Source organism: Rhyacophila brunnea, unplaced genomic scaffold (genome assembly GCF_057557595.1).
Source record: "Rhyacophila brunnea isolate RB1 unplaced genomic scaffold, BYU_Rbru_1.0 scaffold_2, whole genome shotgun sequence".
NCBI classification, from domain to species: domain Eukaryota; kingdom Metazoa; phylum Arthropoda; class Insecta; order Trichoptera; family Rhyacophilidae; genus Rhyacophila; species Rhyacophila brunnea.
Genome location: NW_028232859.1, coordinates 31,671,742 through 31,684,604, shown reverse-complemented (window position 1 = coordinate 31,684,604; position 12,863 = coordinate 31,671,742). Strand labels below are relative to the sequence as shown.

General features: G+C 29.7%; 1 protein-coding gene across 1 annotated transcript in view; it reads right to left on the bottom strand.

Annotated features, from left to right (window-relative positions):
• The window catches only part of LOC147072189 (uncharacterized), a 124,638-nt gene that overhangs the window by 72,448 nt on the left and 39,327 nt on the right, over positions 1–12,863 (bottom strand). Inside the window, exon 2 of the mRNA XM_085946682.1 lies at positions 196–223. The gene's annotated coding sequence lies outside the window, so the exon portion shown is untranslated. The remainder of the gene's footprint in view (positions 1–195; positions 224–12,863) is intronic.

The following is a 12,863-nucleotide window of genomic DNA, read 5'->3' as shown; positions in this document are numbered from 1 at the left end:
CCGACATATTGTGTTTGAAAGACCGACACATGTAGTTACACTATCTAAATATATATAGGTACTCTGTTTGTTATTTCCTTCTTTTATTTCCTATTTATATTTGACATATGAGTGAATTTTTTGAAAAATTTTATTCAAATATTGTACGTGTTGCCATGAGTTATTTTAAATTTAAATAATATACTGTGAACTTACCGAGATTTTAATATGTGAGACAAGAGATCTGAAATTATAAAAAAAAACAAATTATTACCATCGTATTATATTATTACCTACTCAAAAATTATGAAAATTGTCAAAAACATTATATAAAACGTTGAAAACATCATTTATTGACTCGTATGGCGGCAGTGTGTAGATAACAACATATAAATATATTCATAAAATACAACTATAGTCGTCACCAACATAAAATCCCAATCGATGCCGGAATGTTCAGTTTGGTTGATAGGAAAAACTTCTATTTAATACTTTATCACAAGTAGAAAGAGAAAATATATTTTTAAAATTCTCAGGGCATCCGAGCTGTACAGATAGATTTTAAAATTAGTAGCAATCAATAAACAAAAATACGTTTTAAAAATGTTACTTTTAGACATTAGTGGATAAATTGTCATATCGTTTCTTTTTTCAATCTTGTATATATGAGTAAGTACTTATTAATTACAAGATAAAAGGAACTTTTTATATACCACGTTTTTAAATTTTCTGTTGAATCATATAAACTTGACAATTCTATGTATTAATAATTTAGGACAAATAAGGCAATTGTCAACAAATCATTTTTTTGCTATTTTGCAACAAACAAACAAATATAGAATACTGAAATGTCATTTTGATTTCCATAGTAACGCACGTATATATTAATAATTTAGTTGCTAGGACCACCCCCTTGGCAACCAATAATAGTGGATTGGATTACGGATTTCTTCCGAAATAACTTTACATAAAAAACAGAATTAACTGGAAATGAATTCAATTCTACTTAAAGGTGGCTAAACGTATTAAAAGAATGCATTGGCATCGTGTTCTGATATATTCTAAAAGTTTCGAATGTCTAGCTACTCGGGAAGTTAGTTAAAAATCGATTGCAAGATTTGTACTGGATAAACAACCACCGGACAAACAAGAATACAAGCTAAGAAAAACGTGGTAAAATACTCTGTAATATTTTAATATATGTATAAGTAAACTTTTTGGGATAAAAATATTTAGTTAAGTAATATAAACATATTAAATATATTGCTGATTACACGACGCTGTGGTCAGTTTTTTTGCATTAATTTTTTTAGAACTAATTAGCATAATATATACGATAATTATGCCAAAAACCGCAATATACATAAAAAGCCCACAAACAATATCCGCGCGTAGGGATTTATACCATTCGAAAGAGACCATTTGGCATAATTTAATGTGTGGTATTAAAAGTTGTGGTGTACTAAAAATTATGCGATGCAAAATGTTTTAATAGCTCGGGCCAAGGAATAACCGTAAAATTCAATTAGCAGACGCCTATATACATAAAAGACATTATAGTCCTTTGCTCCTGACATTTGTACGGGATTCGTTACTAGTCCTGCGAAGGCATTTTGAGCTCACGTAATTACAACAAGGGTTTCCATTAGGATATTCTGAGCAACAAATTCGACGTCATGTTTCTGAGGGTCGCTCTACTACTAGTCTACTTTATAGCGTATATTTATCGGCAAAGACCAGGATGTGTCAGATTTCACGGAAGAACTCTCATAAAATTCTTCATATATTCTTTTTTATATTAAAATTTCGATTCTCATTTATATGCCTAGATACTGGGTGAGTAGGTACGAGAGATCAAATACCCGTCTTATTAGTTAGAGTGATATCGTGGATCTGTTGGTCGCGGGATCGATCCATAACATCCATATATAAATGTAATATTATAATATTGAAATTAATCAATTTTATGAACTGTCTTACATCGGTTATTGCAAACTCATGACCCGCGAACACGAATGTTTAGAATGGAATAAGTTTATACATGTCATAAAAAGGAAAGATAAGCTGATGAAAAGAAATAGTACATACTGAAAATAAATCAGTAGAAAAAATAATTAAAAATTTTGTATTATAAAAATAGAATTATTTGATGAGCACATTTAAGTCAATGAAAAAGTTAGGTTAGGTTAGGTTAGGTTTTATCAATATTATAATATTGTGTAGTATAATGCATGTGAGCAATCTTTAAGTCAAAAAAAGCTGGCATATCAATAAACTTATGAAAATACCACTAATTATGAACCATATATAAATAAAATATCATCACATAAGCAACATAAGACTTCTAAGTAAACGAAATATTTCTTTCCATATTAAAATTTATAATAATTTGACTTGCCTAACTATGAAAAGTTTCGCTATAACTGGTCTACTTTATATCACAACGCACGTGATTTTGCTGATGTCATTGGATTAGAAAAGTACATTGACTACATCAATCAGGTATGTTTTAAAATTATACATGCAACTTATTCAAGAACTTTATAAGGCAGAACATGCCGTATATAGCCATAACATGCCTGATAAAATCATGTTGCATAGAATAAATTGTCTTCGAGAATGTAGATTTTTATATAAAATATAACATATTATTTAAACCCCTCGGGATATTGTTTAATTAAATATTTTTCTTCAATTAACAAAATAATCTATTTTAGCTTTATTTTAAATACAATTTCATATTTATCTTACATATTATTATGCATACAAGGAAAATTTATATTTGATAATATAAGTTATTAAATTATATAAAATACTGAATATTTGTAATGAATTAACAAAATATAATAAAAACACGGAAAACGTTAGAGTCTTTAGACGAATAGTAAAAAAAAGATATTCGATTCGTCATTTTGTAGTTCAATACATATTATAATAATACTCAATTGACAGTTGGCATTCAATAAAAATGAATTGAAAAATGTCAAGAAAATTTTCAATACGTGTATTAAATAAATCTCGTGTGGTCAATTGGAAGTGTCAACAGCTGACAAATTTGTCTATTCATTAAAGATAATAACGAAATTTTCTATTTATTTTGATTTATGACAGTTATATTATACTTTACTAACTATAATATAATATACACATATGTATGGTATTCATGTAGTGATATTTATACGGAGTGAGCAATAGCGTTTAAGCTTTAATTTAATGTAAATAAATATTTACTTATATTAGTGATTCCTAACCTTTTTTGTTTTGACGATGTCTTGAAATAGTATGTAACCCATTATATTTGGTTTGACATGGATCAGTCTTCTGGATGGATCAAGTTATTCAACCAAAAAGCAGTAGTGCATATAGTGCAACTTCCATATTATGTCACGGCCATTGCGGGAATTAAACTCTCCCCACCTTTATACGTATATACCAATCCCTACGACCCGCCTCCATCTTGTCACATTGTATAATATTAGAATATAACAATGATGCACACCCCCTTCTTCCATTTATTACTAGGGCCAATTTATCAAGTTTATGATTCCTCTCGCATCGCACGAGATACAAATAACGCAGATAATACTATATTCTTCAACCTTGCATAGTTTTTATAGCGAAAATACTATATACTTATTTTTTATCTCACAATTTTACGCACAATCGTCCGGATACACACCAATATAGAAAGGACAATATAACTTTATAGTCTATGAATCATATGAATGATATATCGCAGCACAATACGTTTAAAAAGTTATATAGGTATACCTAATGCATGCAATCATAGATATAACCGTCTAGGTAATTGTTAGGATACTTATTTCATTTTTTTTAAACAGCATGGAGATCCGAAGACCATTGAGCATAACTGCTGTAGAGTATAATACAATATCTGCATACAGCGCTCTGACGTATCTGCCAAAATATAGAAATCGTACTGTAATAAGCGGGAGCACCAATAAGTTATACTGTTTCACGAGCTTTTTCAAAATTTCGCGACCTGGTTGGGAGCCACTGGTATATGATAATGTGAAGTAATCGGAGCCTGAGAGATATATTTTAGAATTTCTGAACTCCGAAAACATCCACATCTAATCACAGGAAGCTATCTATAAACGCGAAGTAGATTTTAACCTCAGATAATACTCACGGTCTTTCGTCTCAGATAAAAATATACAATTCGCGTGTGGTAAACAGAAAAAAACACAATGAATGTTTCTTCTGCTGGGTTGATAGATTGCGGGACGCAACTCAGTAGAATGTAAAACAAGATTGTGAATATTATTTTTATGATGAATGCAGTCCATGTGGTGCAGTAAATTGGATTACAAACAAGTATTTTTTTTAAAGTGAATCATCGGTATTCTTTTGTGAATTGATCAGTATTGTAATGTGTTCGAATAATAAAATTTTACAGTCAGACTGATACTCCAATTCAATTGCAAAATTTGTCCACGCGTATAGGTATCTACTTCGTTTCAACTTGGATCTAGGGATTGCAATGCCGGTTCTCTGTAGAAGACTAATTAATTGGTTTATGTTGTTATGTAATAATTATACAATATAGCTATCATTACTTTACGGGTACTACAGTTCGCGATATTGATTTCATCTGACCTTTCCATATATATATATATGTTACGCCAAATGTGCGAAATCGACTATTACATGAAATGGGCTAAATTTTGGCTAATTCATGTAATAGTCAAGCCTGTTGCCTTATTCGTGAATAAGGTAAATTTTCTGCCGAGTACATGAAGTCGCCAGGGCATGGAATTCTTAAACTGTCAACATGACAGCAGAAAAAGTAAATTTAATACGGATGATTTTATTAGTTATAATTGGACATAATATAATATTATTAGGTTGGGTTGGGTTAGGTTAGGTTAGGTTTTGAAATTCTGAATTATTCAACTGAATGTCCATTTTGAGGTTAGCTAACAAGTGTCAACAAACTATCAAAAACGTACAATCGGCCATTGCATGTACGATACCCAAGCACGAATCAAATCGCGAAAATACCTTTTTATAAAATTCATCCGTTATCATATTATAGTTCTAGTTTTTTTGCGCATAGTAAATGGATATGAACGTCATTTTAGTTATTGATTGGTATATTTTTATATTATAATCAATGACATTTGACACAAATTTGGTTAGTTTGATTAGTTGCAAAAAATACCACCGGAGCGCGACCACCTATTTCGACCATAGATAATATATGTATATTTTGACCAATCCACGAGCATTTCACACATTTAGTTTAGTTGCAAAAAATACCACCGTAGCGCTACTATCTAATTTGTCTAATGCATGAACAAGGCAGAAAAATTACTGCGGAATTCATGCACTCACCAGATATTTTGTCTAATTCATGAATAAGGCAACGGGCTTGCATTTTTCATGATTTAGGCAAAATTTAGCCCATTTCATGTAATAGTCAATTTCGCACATTCGGCGTAACATATATATAATTATATACAAAAAATATTTCTGTATCTTCACCTTCGAAGAAGCAAAAAAAAGTACTTACATTCACTAGATTGAATGGACACTCGCAATGACCATGTTGTTCAATGAACACTGGGATAAAATTCCACCCGCAGGAGGCAAATTCCTTTTGACCCACATAAAGTTTAATGGCCTAAACCGTATTTTTATGATAATTTTTGGTACTCCAAACAAGAATGAAATAAACACCAATGTAGGTATATTGATAACTTGCTGTCTATTGTCCAAAGAAGTGCGGTATACGTATCAATAAAGTTCTATCATATAGGTATTCTATTCTGACTCTATGAGCAGAGAGGTTAGACCACTAGAACAATAACTGAAATATGGGACTTATACTATTTAAATATACCTATACATTTACTAGAGACTTAATTATATTATGAAGTACCTAAATTGTTCATAAAGAGATTTATATTACTCGCACATGGCGAGATGCTACTAGAATCTTCAAGGACGTGATTGGAGGAATAATAAAATTTTACCATTTTTTTTCAAACATTAATTGTTACATGGAATAACCAGATGCTTACTAAGTTAAAGGTTTAATTAATCGAATGTCTCATTACAAGTCTAATTAGTGAAATAAAACATTTTTTTCCTATAAGAACATTAATAAATAATAATTTTCGAATACATAATGTGTATTAAAACTGTATTCGTATACTATTGCTGAAACATCGGCAATGTGATTTTGCATTCGTACTGCGGTCCCTATTCGGAGCATAACAAAGAAGATAGAGCACGAACAAAGTTTTCTCTCTACCAGAGAAGTATTCTTCAAGAGCCACAGAAGTTTAAATTAAAATATTTCACTACGTAAGAACATTCAATAACGAACTTCATAAATTCTTGGCCACAATAAGTCTATAATAACAATAGTTATTTGTTATTATGGTTTATTATATTATAATCTACAAATATTTTTCATATTTCTGAAAGCAAAGTTTATTCATACACAGTTTAATAAAAGATTTCGTATTTTAAAATAACAAAAATATTATGTTTATTCAATATAATCTGCAGTAAAACTAGACATTTTGGCACGGCAAAGGGAATTTGAGAGTGTTGAGTTAGGTCAACTAGAATAACATCTTAGCATCATAATTTTAGTAAATACGAAAGAATACCCACACGATAGCAAGACAATTTGTGTTTTTAAACATGTCTGATAAAAAATAATGAATTCAATTACTATTTGTGGCGCCTGTGAATGATAAACGACAGTGTCAACGTCGTGGGTCGTGAGTTCGAGTCCCAATTCCGTAACATTTACACCGTTGTTTTTATTCAGAGCTGGTATATTGAGCGAGTGGGTTCATTCTTATAAATTCTCTTTAGGACGTTCAATATTCACATATAAAATGCTTTCAAAAGCTTACAGGTCTCATTTAAAATCTTGAGAAATATCGTTAAAATACATAATATTATCTAAGTATTATGTTTATAATACGTAACACAAACTTGAGAGAGTATAATATATACGTACCTACCTAAACAGAGTGGAGGTCGTCTAAATTCTAAACAGACTTTGCGATGGTAGATTCTTTTCTATGCGCTGGAAAACACATTCAATCGAAGAAAAAACTCCATTGAGAACAACAAAGAAAAAATCATCAGTATTCTAAATACCTAGGTATCCGACTATTTTATTTTATTTTCATAGTTAAAATTGAGAATATCATGAGTGATATGCTGAAGTAATAATCTGATACGAGTATATTTAACATTTTTTAGATAATTGTATCCAAAGTAATAGGTACTAATAAATTATTGGATTATTGTCGTCATAAATAAATTTGTATTTTATAGTTTACTTCTCGCGATCAGATTCCTTTCACAGTGGAAGGAATACGTCTGTTATTTGATAAAAATCGTAGCGAGTGGGACGAGCTTACGCGGCGGTATTTTGGTCTATGTACCAACTGACTGGAAACAGGAATGCGTCGTGCATATTAAACTTTCAAATTAGAGCTTTTATTTTTATTCCTCTTTTGGAAGAGTCAACTGCCGGCGACGAACGCTATTCTGTTGTGTGTCGCATGACGTGCAGGAATCAAAATATGTTTCGATTTTGTTAATAACACGATTTTTGCAATCATGTTTACAGGAAAGGCGAGATTAAAATATAAGTAGATACAACCAGTATTGCCAACTGTTAATCACAAAAACATGCCGGATAGGGTCATATTATAATAAGCTTATTCTTAAGAGAATACTAGATTTTCCCAAGATAAAAAGTGTGGATACTTTAGTTAAAATGTGCATTGTTTTCACGAGAATACATGTTATAGAAAATTGTAAGTCATTTTACAAATTATAATGAATTATCCATATTGATAACCTGATGATTTGGTGTAAGTACTATTCTAGCTTTTAATGAAAATTGTATGCAGTATGTGGTGTCAAAAAAGATTCGATTCAATGTCATACGCCAGATGCTGTTAAAATGCAAGTTTGATATATTGGATACAATATAATTACTACGTATATGTCACTCTATCGTATCAAAATATGTGAATAGTGCTCTAGTGTATTAATTTTACATATGCGTATATGCAGTATATTATAAACTTGTAGCTATATGCATGTATTTACAATACAATATAATTGGTATATTTGTAGAGACGGGAGGATTCTAAAACTAGTTTGTAATATATTTATATGAAATGAGCTAACAAGGTGGGTGAATGTTTTTAGATTTCTTATGATAAATGATGTAAGAAAAAATCCAAATACTACAACTAAATCAGTGATTGTTAAAGTAAATACGTAGTATTACATCTTTAATATCTTATTTAAACTTGCAAAAGCTTTTAGGAACATTTGCGTCCATTTACATATTTTATTATCTGCGAGCTTAATTTTTGGAAACTAATATTCCTCAAAGCAGATGTATCATCCATAAAACCCGGTATTTTCCAGGTCTTGTTACATTTGCGACACTAAAAGGTTAATGTTTCCTCGGGAAGGCATTTTCCTTAGCTAAAGCAATAAAATGGTGAACTTTCAAAACCAGCGAAAGTACAAACCAAATTAAAACGGTTGTATAAAATAAACTTTTCCTCGTTAGTTAATGAGAAAAAATTGTACTTATTGCCATTTGAGCCTAAGCCCTAAGCCATTTAAGTAAAATTCGACCTACTTAAAATAATAGCTTCAAATTAGTGTCACAATATTTTCATTGTTTTTAGATCAATAATATTAATATTCATAATTATTATCGGTATTATGATAGTTAGGAAGTTGGATATTGAAAGCTTTCAGAATTATTATTTTGTTTAATCAACAAAACGTACGAGTTATACAGTCAGTTTGTCACATTATTCACCGTCCGGATGAGTGCTCTAATTTATCAATTAAAACAAATAAATATAACTGAAAAGTTTAGTGTGCACTATTTATGTCAGATCTCCACAACCTACCTCCACCCTTCGTCACTATTACATATTATAATTACATACACGCTATGTAATTGAAATAAAAACAGTATTTTGAATAATTGTAATTCCATATTTTCGGTTACAGTATTGATAAAACTACAAAAAATATGTATCAAAAAAATACACGCCATAATATGTTAAAACAATATTGTAGATTTTACTATAAGCGTAGGGTTAATATAAACGCTAGTATTGGCTAAAGAATTAATTGATTTTCATCATATTGTGATAAAAGCTATTATCAGTATTATCGCTTATCTATCGCTAAGCGCCAGGCGTGTCGCTTTGATAAGAATAATAATAGAATAGTCATTACCTGTTCAAATATACTCCACCACCTGACTGGCAGGGTTACATCGCTATACCTATGTGAAAGGTAAAAGGAAAAGTTTTGGCCCGTTAACTTCGCTCAACTGTAATTCAATCAATATTCGAAGGTTTGTTAATGGTGAGGGATGAATTTGTGCCCATTGAATTTTCTATTAGATGTGTTGTTAGCTGTTGACAGTTATTACGAAATACAAGCCCACCTTTCTTATGTCTCTAAGAAACTGTGAAATAAATATAAAATATATTATTATGGATGGTTCATACGAATTTATATATAGTATGTAAATAATATAAGTATAACTTATATTATACGTGTATTGTGTATATTTTCTGATTTGGTTTAATGGTTATGTGGAATTTAAGATTCAAAAGGATCGTAGTTCCGGCCACACCTATTGCAGTGGGCACAATCTGCAATGCGCTATTCTGGGTTAAAAAATGACAAATTTTTGCGTAACGAATTTGTGTAATAAATGACTAACGAACATCAAATTTTGATAATTATTATTACAATTAATATAACAGAATGATTCACGTAATAAAACTAGTTTTTTTAACATAAATTTACGAATACAACATGATCATTAACTTTGAAGTCTTTATTGTTGTGATACTATAATTATAATATTTACATACATATCTACTTACATAAAATAAACGCTTAAAAATATTATGATAAATAAAATAAAATGTAACATAATATGGTATAGCAATAGGCTGTGAGTTCACCATGCGGTATTTAAAGTAAAATAATTACACTCAAATATACAATTATATATTATATTATATATTTGATATGTTCGTATATCTGTTCAGAATACATGTACTTATGTTTATTTATGTTGATTATAGATAACTCAAAAAATAAACTGTTTTCCTATCGTAACTTACTAATGCGACTAAAGAATACCTTTGTCATATTTGGCACAGAGTCAAATAAATATCTTATTATTTGGAGCTGGCATATTTTTTTTGCATTTATAAAAATAATGGTTTCTTTGTGAGATTTAGTAACAAAATCACAATTTTCCTTTTAAGTAGGTGAGCTTGTAAAATAAGCGCCCCCTAAACACTAAATTTTGAAGGAGAAATATTAAAAATACATTTGAGACTCTAGCTAGACGACAATTCATTGTACTTAATATGATTTGTTATTTTATAGAGTAGAGTATACGCTTGATAACTTTTTACAATTTTTTTACTACACTGATACGCCTCTTTCCCTGATTTCCTCACATAAATCAAATTATGTTCGCTTATATTAATAAATGTAGTTATAAATAAATAAATAGATAATATATATAAAAAAAAACATTTTAAGAATATTACATTATTGTCATCTTTCAGCCGGAGTGCAAAGCTATGAAGTGCAAACGTACCTATTTATTTCCATACCTACATAGTAAGTATACCTTCAATAAGAACATTTTATTATTTTATTGTTGTTTAAATGGTATGATTCTTTTCATGATAGATTAACATACGTTCTTTATATATAGGTATATCAAACTGTATATTTAAGAAAACTAACCAATTATAGGTATAGTGTGGTGCTGCTGTATATAATATTATGGAAACGCTAATCTGTTCGTTATGATATACAATATTTCAATAAGTATAATTTTTTTATAAAATATTTAAACTATTGTAGATTTAAAAGAGCCTTGTAAACCTATAATAAATAATAATATTATGTAATAGTATTTATAGTATTTAAAACATTATCTCATCATACACAAGAGGCAGTGGGCTAAATATGTCTATCGAGTGGATAATAATTGCTCGAGAAAAGCCGTCATACGGTGTTCACGGGGTACTACCACTAAATTACCATAATATTTCCACACCCGCTAGCAGCTAGATCACAGAACTCATCAAATATGTAGCAGCGAAGAACTGGAGAAAGAAAGAAGAAGGCGAAGTAGCTAGGAGAGGTCTTTATCCGCTAGTGAATCGATTCTGGCTATTGAAAATAATTATATTATTTTGTGTCAACCAAAATATATGTTTTAATGTGGATCTTAATAACCTGTTGAATGAAAAATGTTATAAAGGAAATAGATGGAATTAATTAGGTTATTATATTTGCGAATAAATGTTGAAATTGTAAAAATGAAGTAAACAAATATAATTTTTAATAAAATGTTGTCACAAAACGTTGTGGAAAATGTGAGTAAAAATCGTCAAAAGTAACATAAAAATAGATAGTTATGTACGAGAGTGCGCGTGGCATATAGTCAGAAGACATGGCATCTACAAAGAAAATACGCATCAGTAATAAATGCCAATCGTGTGCATCGAATGAACACTCAAAGATATATGGATAAAAGGATATGTCGGAAGAAATCGTAAACCTGAAGAGTCTGAAACATATTGAGCTTGTAGAATTTATTGACGCTGTTTTATCTCCTCGAAAATATCCGTCTGAAACAAAAGAAATTGTTATAACACAATGAAATTAGAGTAGGTAGTAAAACGTACCGTCCACATAATATATTAGTGTTAACAGTGAAAAGAAAAATAATAAGCTGCTTATTCGTTTGATTGATCTAATAAAGGAGGTAGCATAATATTCAAACATGTTGAACATATGAAAGTGAAAATAAAGAAAAAATACTAAAGATAATGGTTAAATATACTGTCATGCGTACATTATAAAAAATATCAAAAAAAGGACAGGGGGGACATGCTCGTCGAAGGTCAAAATTGAGTTTTTATTGTATTTTCAAACCATGATCCTGGACACTCCTTAAACGTTGTAGATAATCTATTTATATAATTTTGAAGCCTTATTATCCTTTATAGTTATTTTAAACATTTGATGACTGCATAAAGTATTTTTGTTACATAAAATAGTATTCTTTTATACCTCTCGCTCTAATGTTTTAGAATATAGTCATATTTCGGTACATAACTGTGCAGTGGTGTTAAGATTTTTTACATTTATTAATTTTTAAACGCATTTATGAAACCATTAGTATAATTTATTACGAGATAATTTTTGTAAAATATTCACGATAAAAAATTATATTGATAATCTCTGTGATCCCAAATTTGACAAGAATTAGGCATTTTATTATTCAAAAAATCAGCAAGATTAACACATGTGAAGATGATTCTAAAGATACTTATTATAAGCTATGTCTTTGACCATTCAAGTGTGATAAACATCTTATGAATAATGATTGCTTTATAATAATTATTGACCTAAGAATAAGGTAGTGTTTTTTTGAAATACGCCATTTCTTTTGTCATTGACAAACTATAATTAAAGTAGGGAGTAAAATTATGTTAACACGCGTGTTTGAACATGTACCTAACCGAATTTTTTTTATTTTTTTTAAACGGTACATGTTCAAACACGCGCGTCAATATCATTTTACTCCCTATTTCAATTATAGTTTGTCAATTTATGGCTACGGCCGTATGTTGTAGCTTAACTACTGGGGAATGACAAAAGAAATGGCGTATTTCAAAAAAACACTACCTTATTCTTAGGTTAATAATTATTATAAAGCAATCATTATTCATAAGATGTTTATCACACTTGAATGGTCAAATACATAGCTTATAATAAGTATCTTTAGAATTATCTTC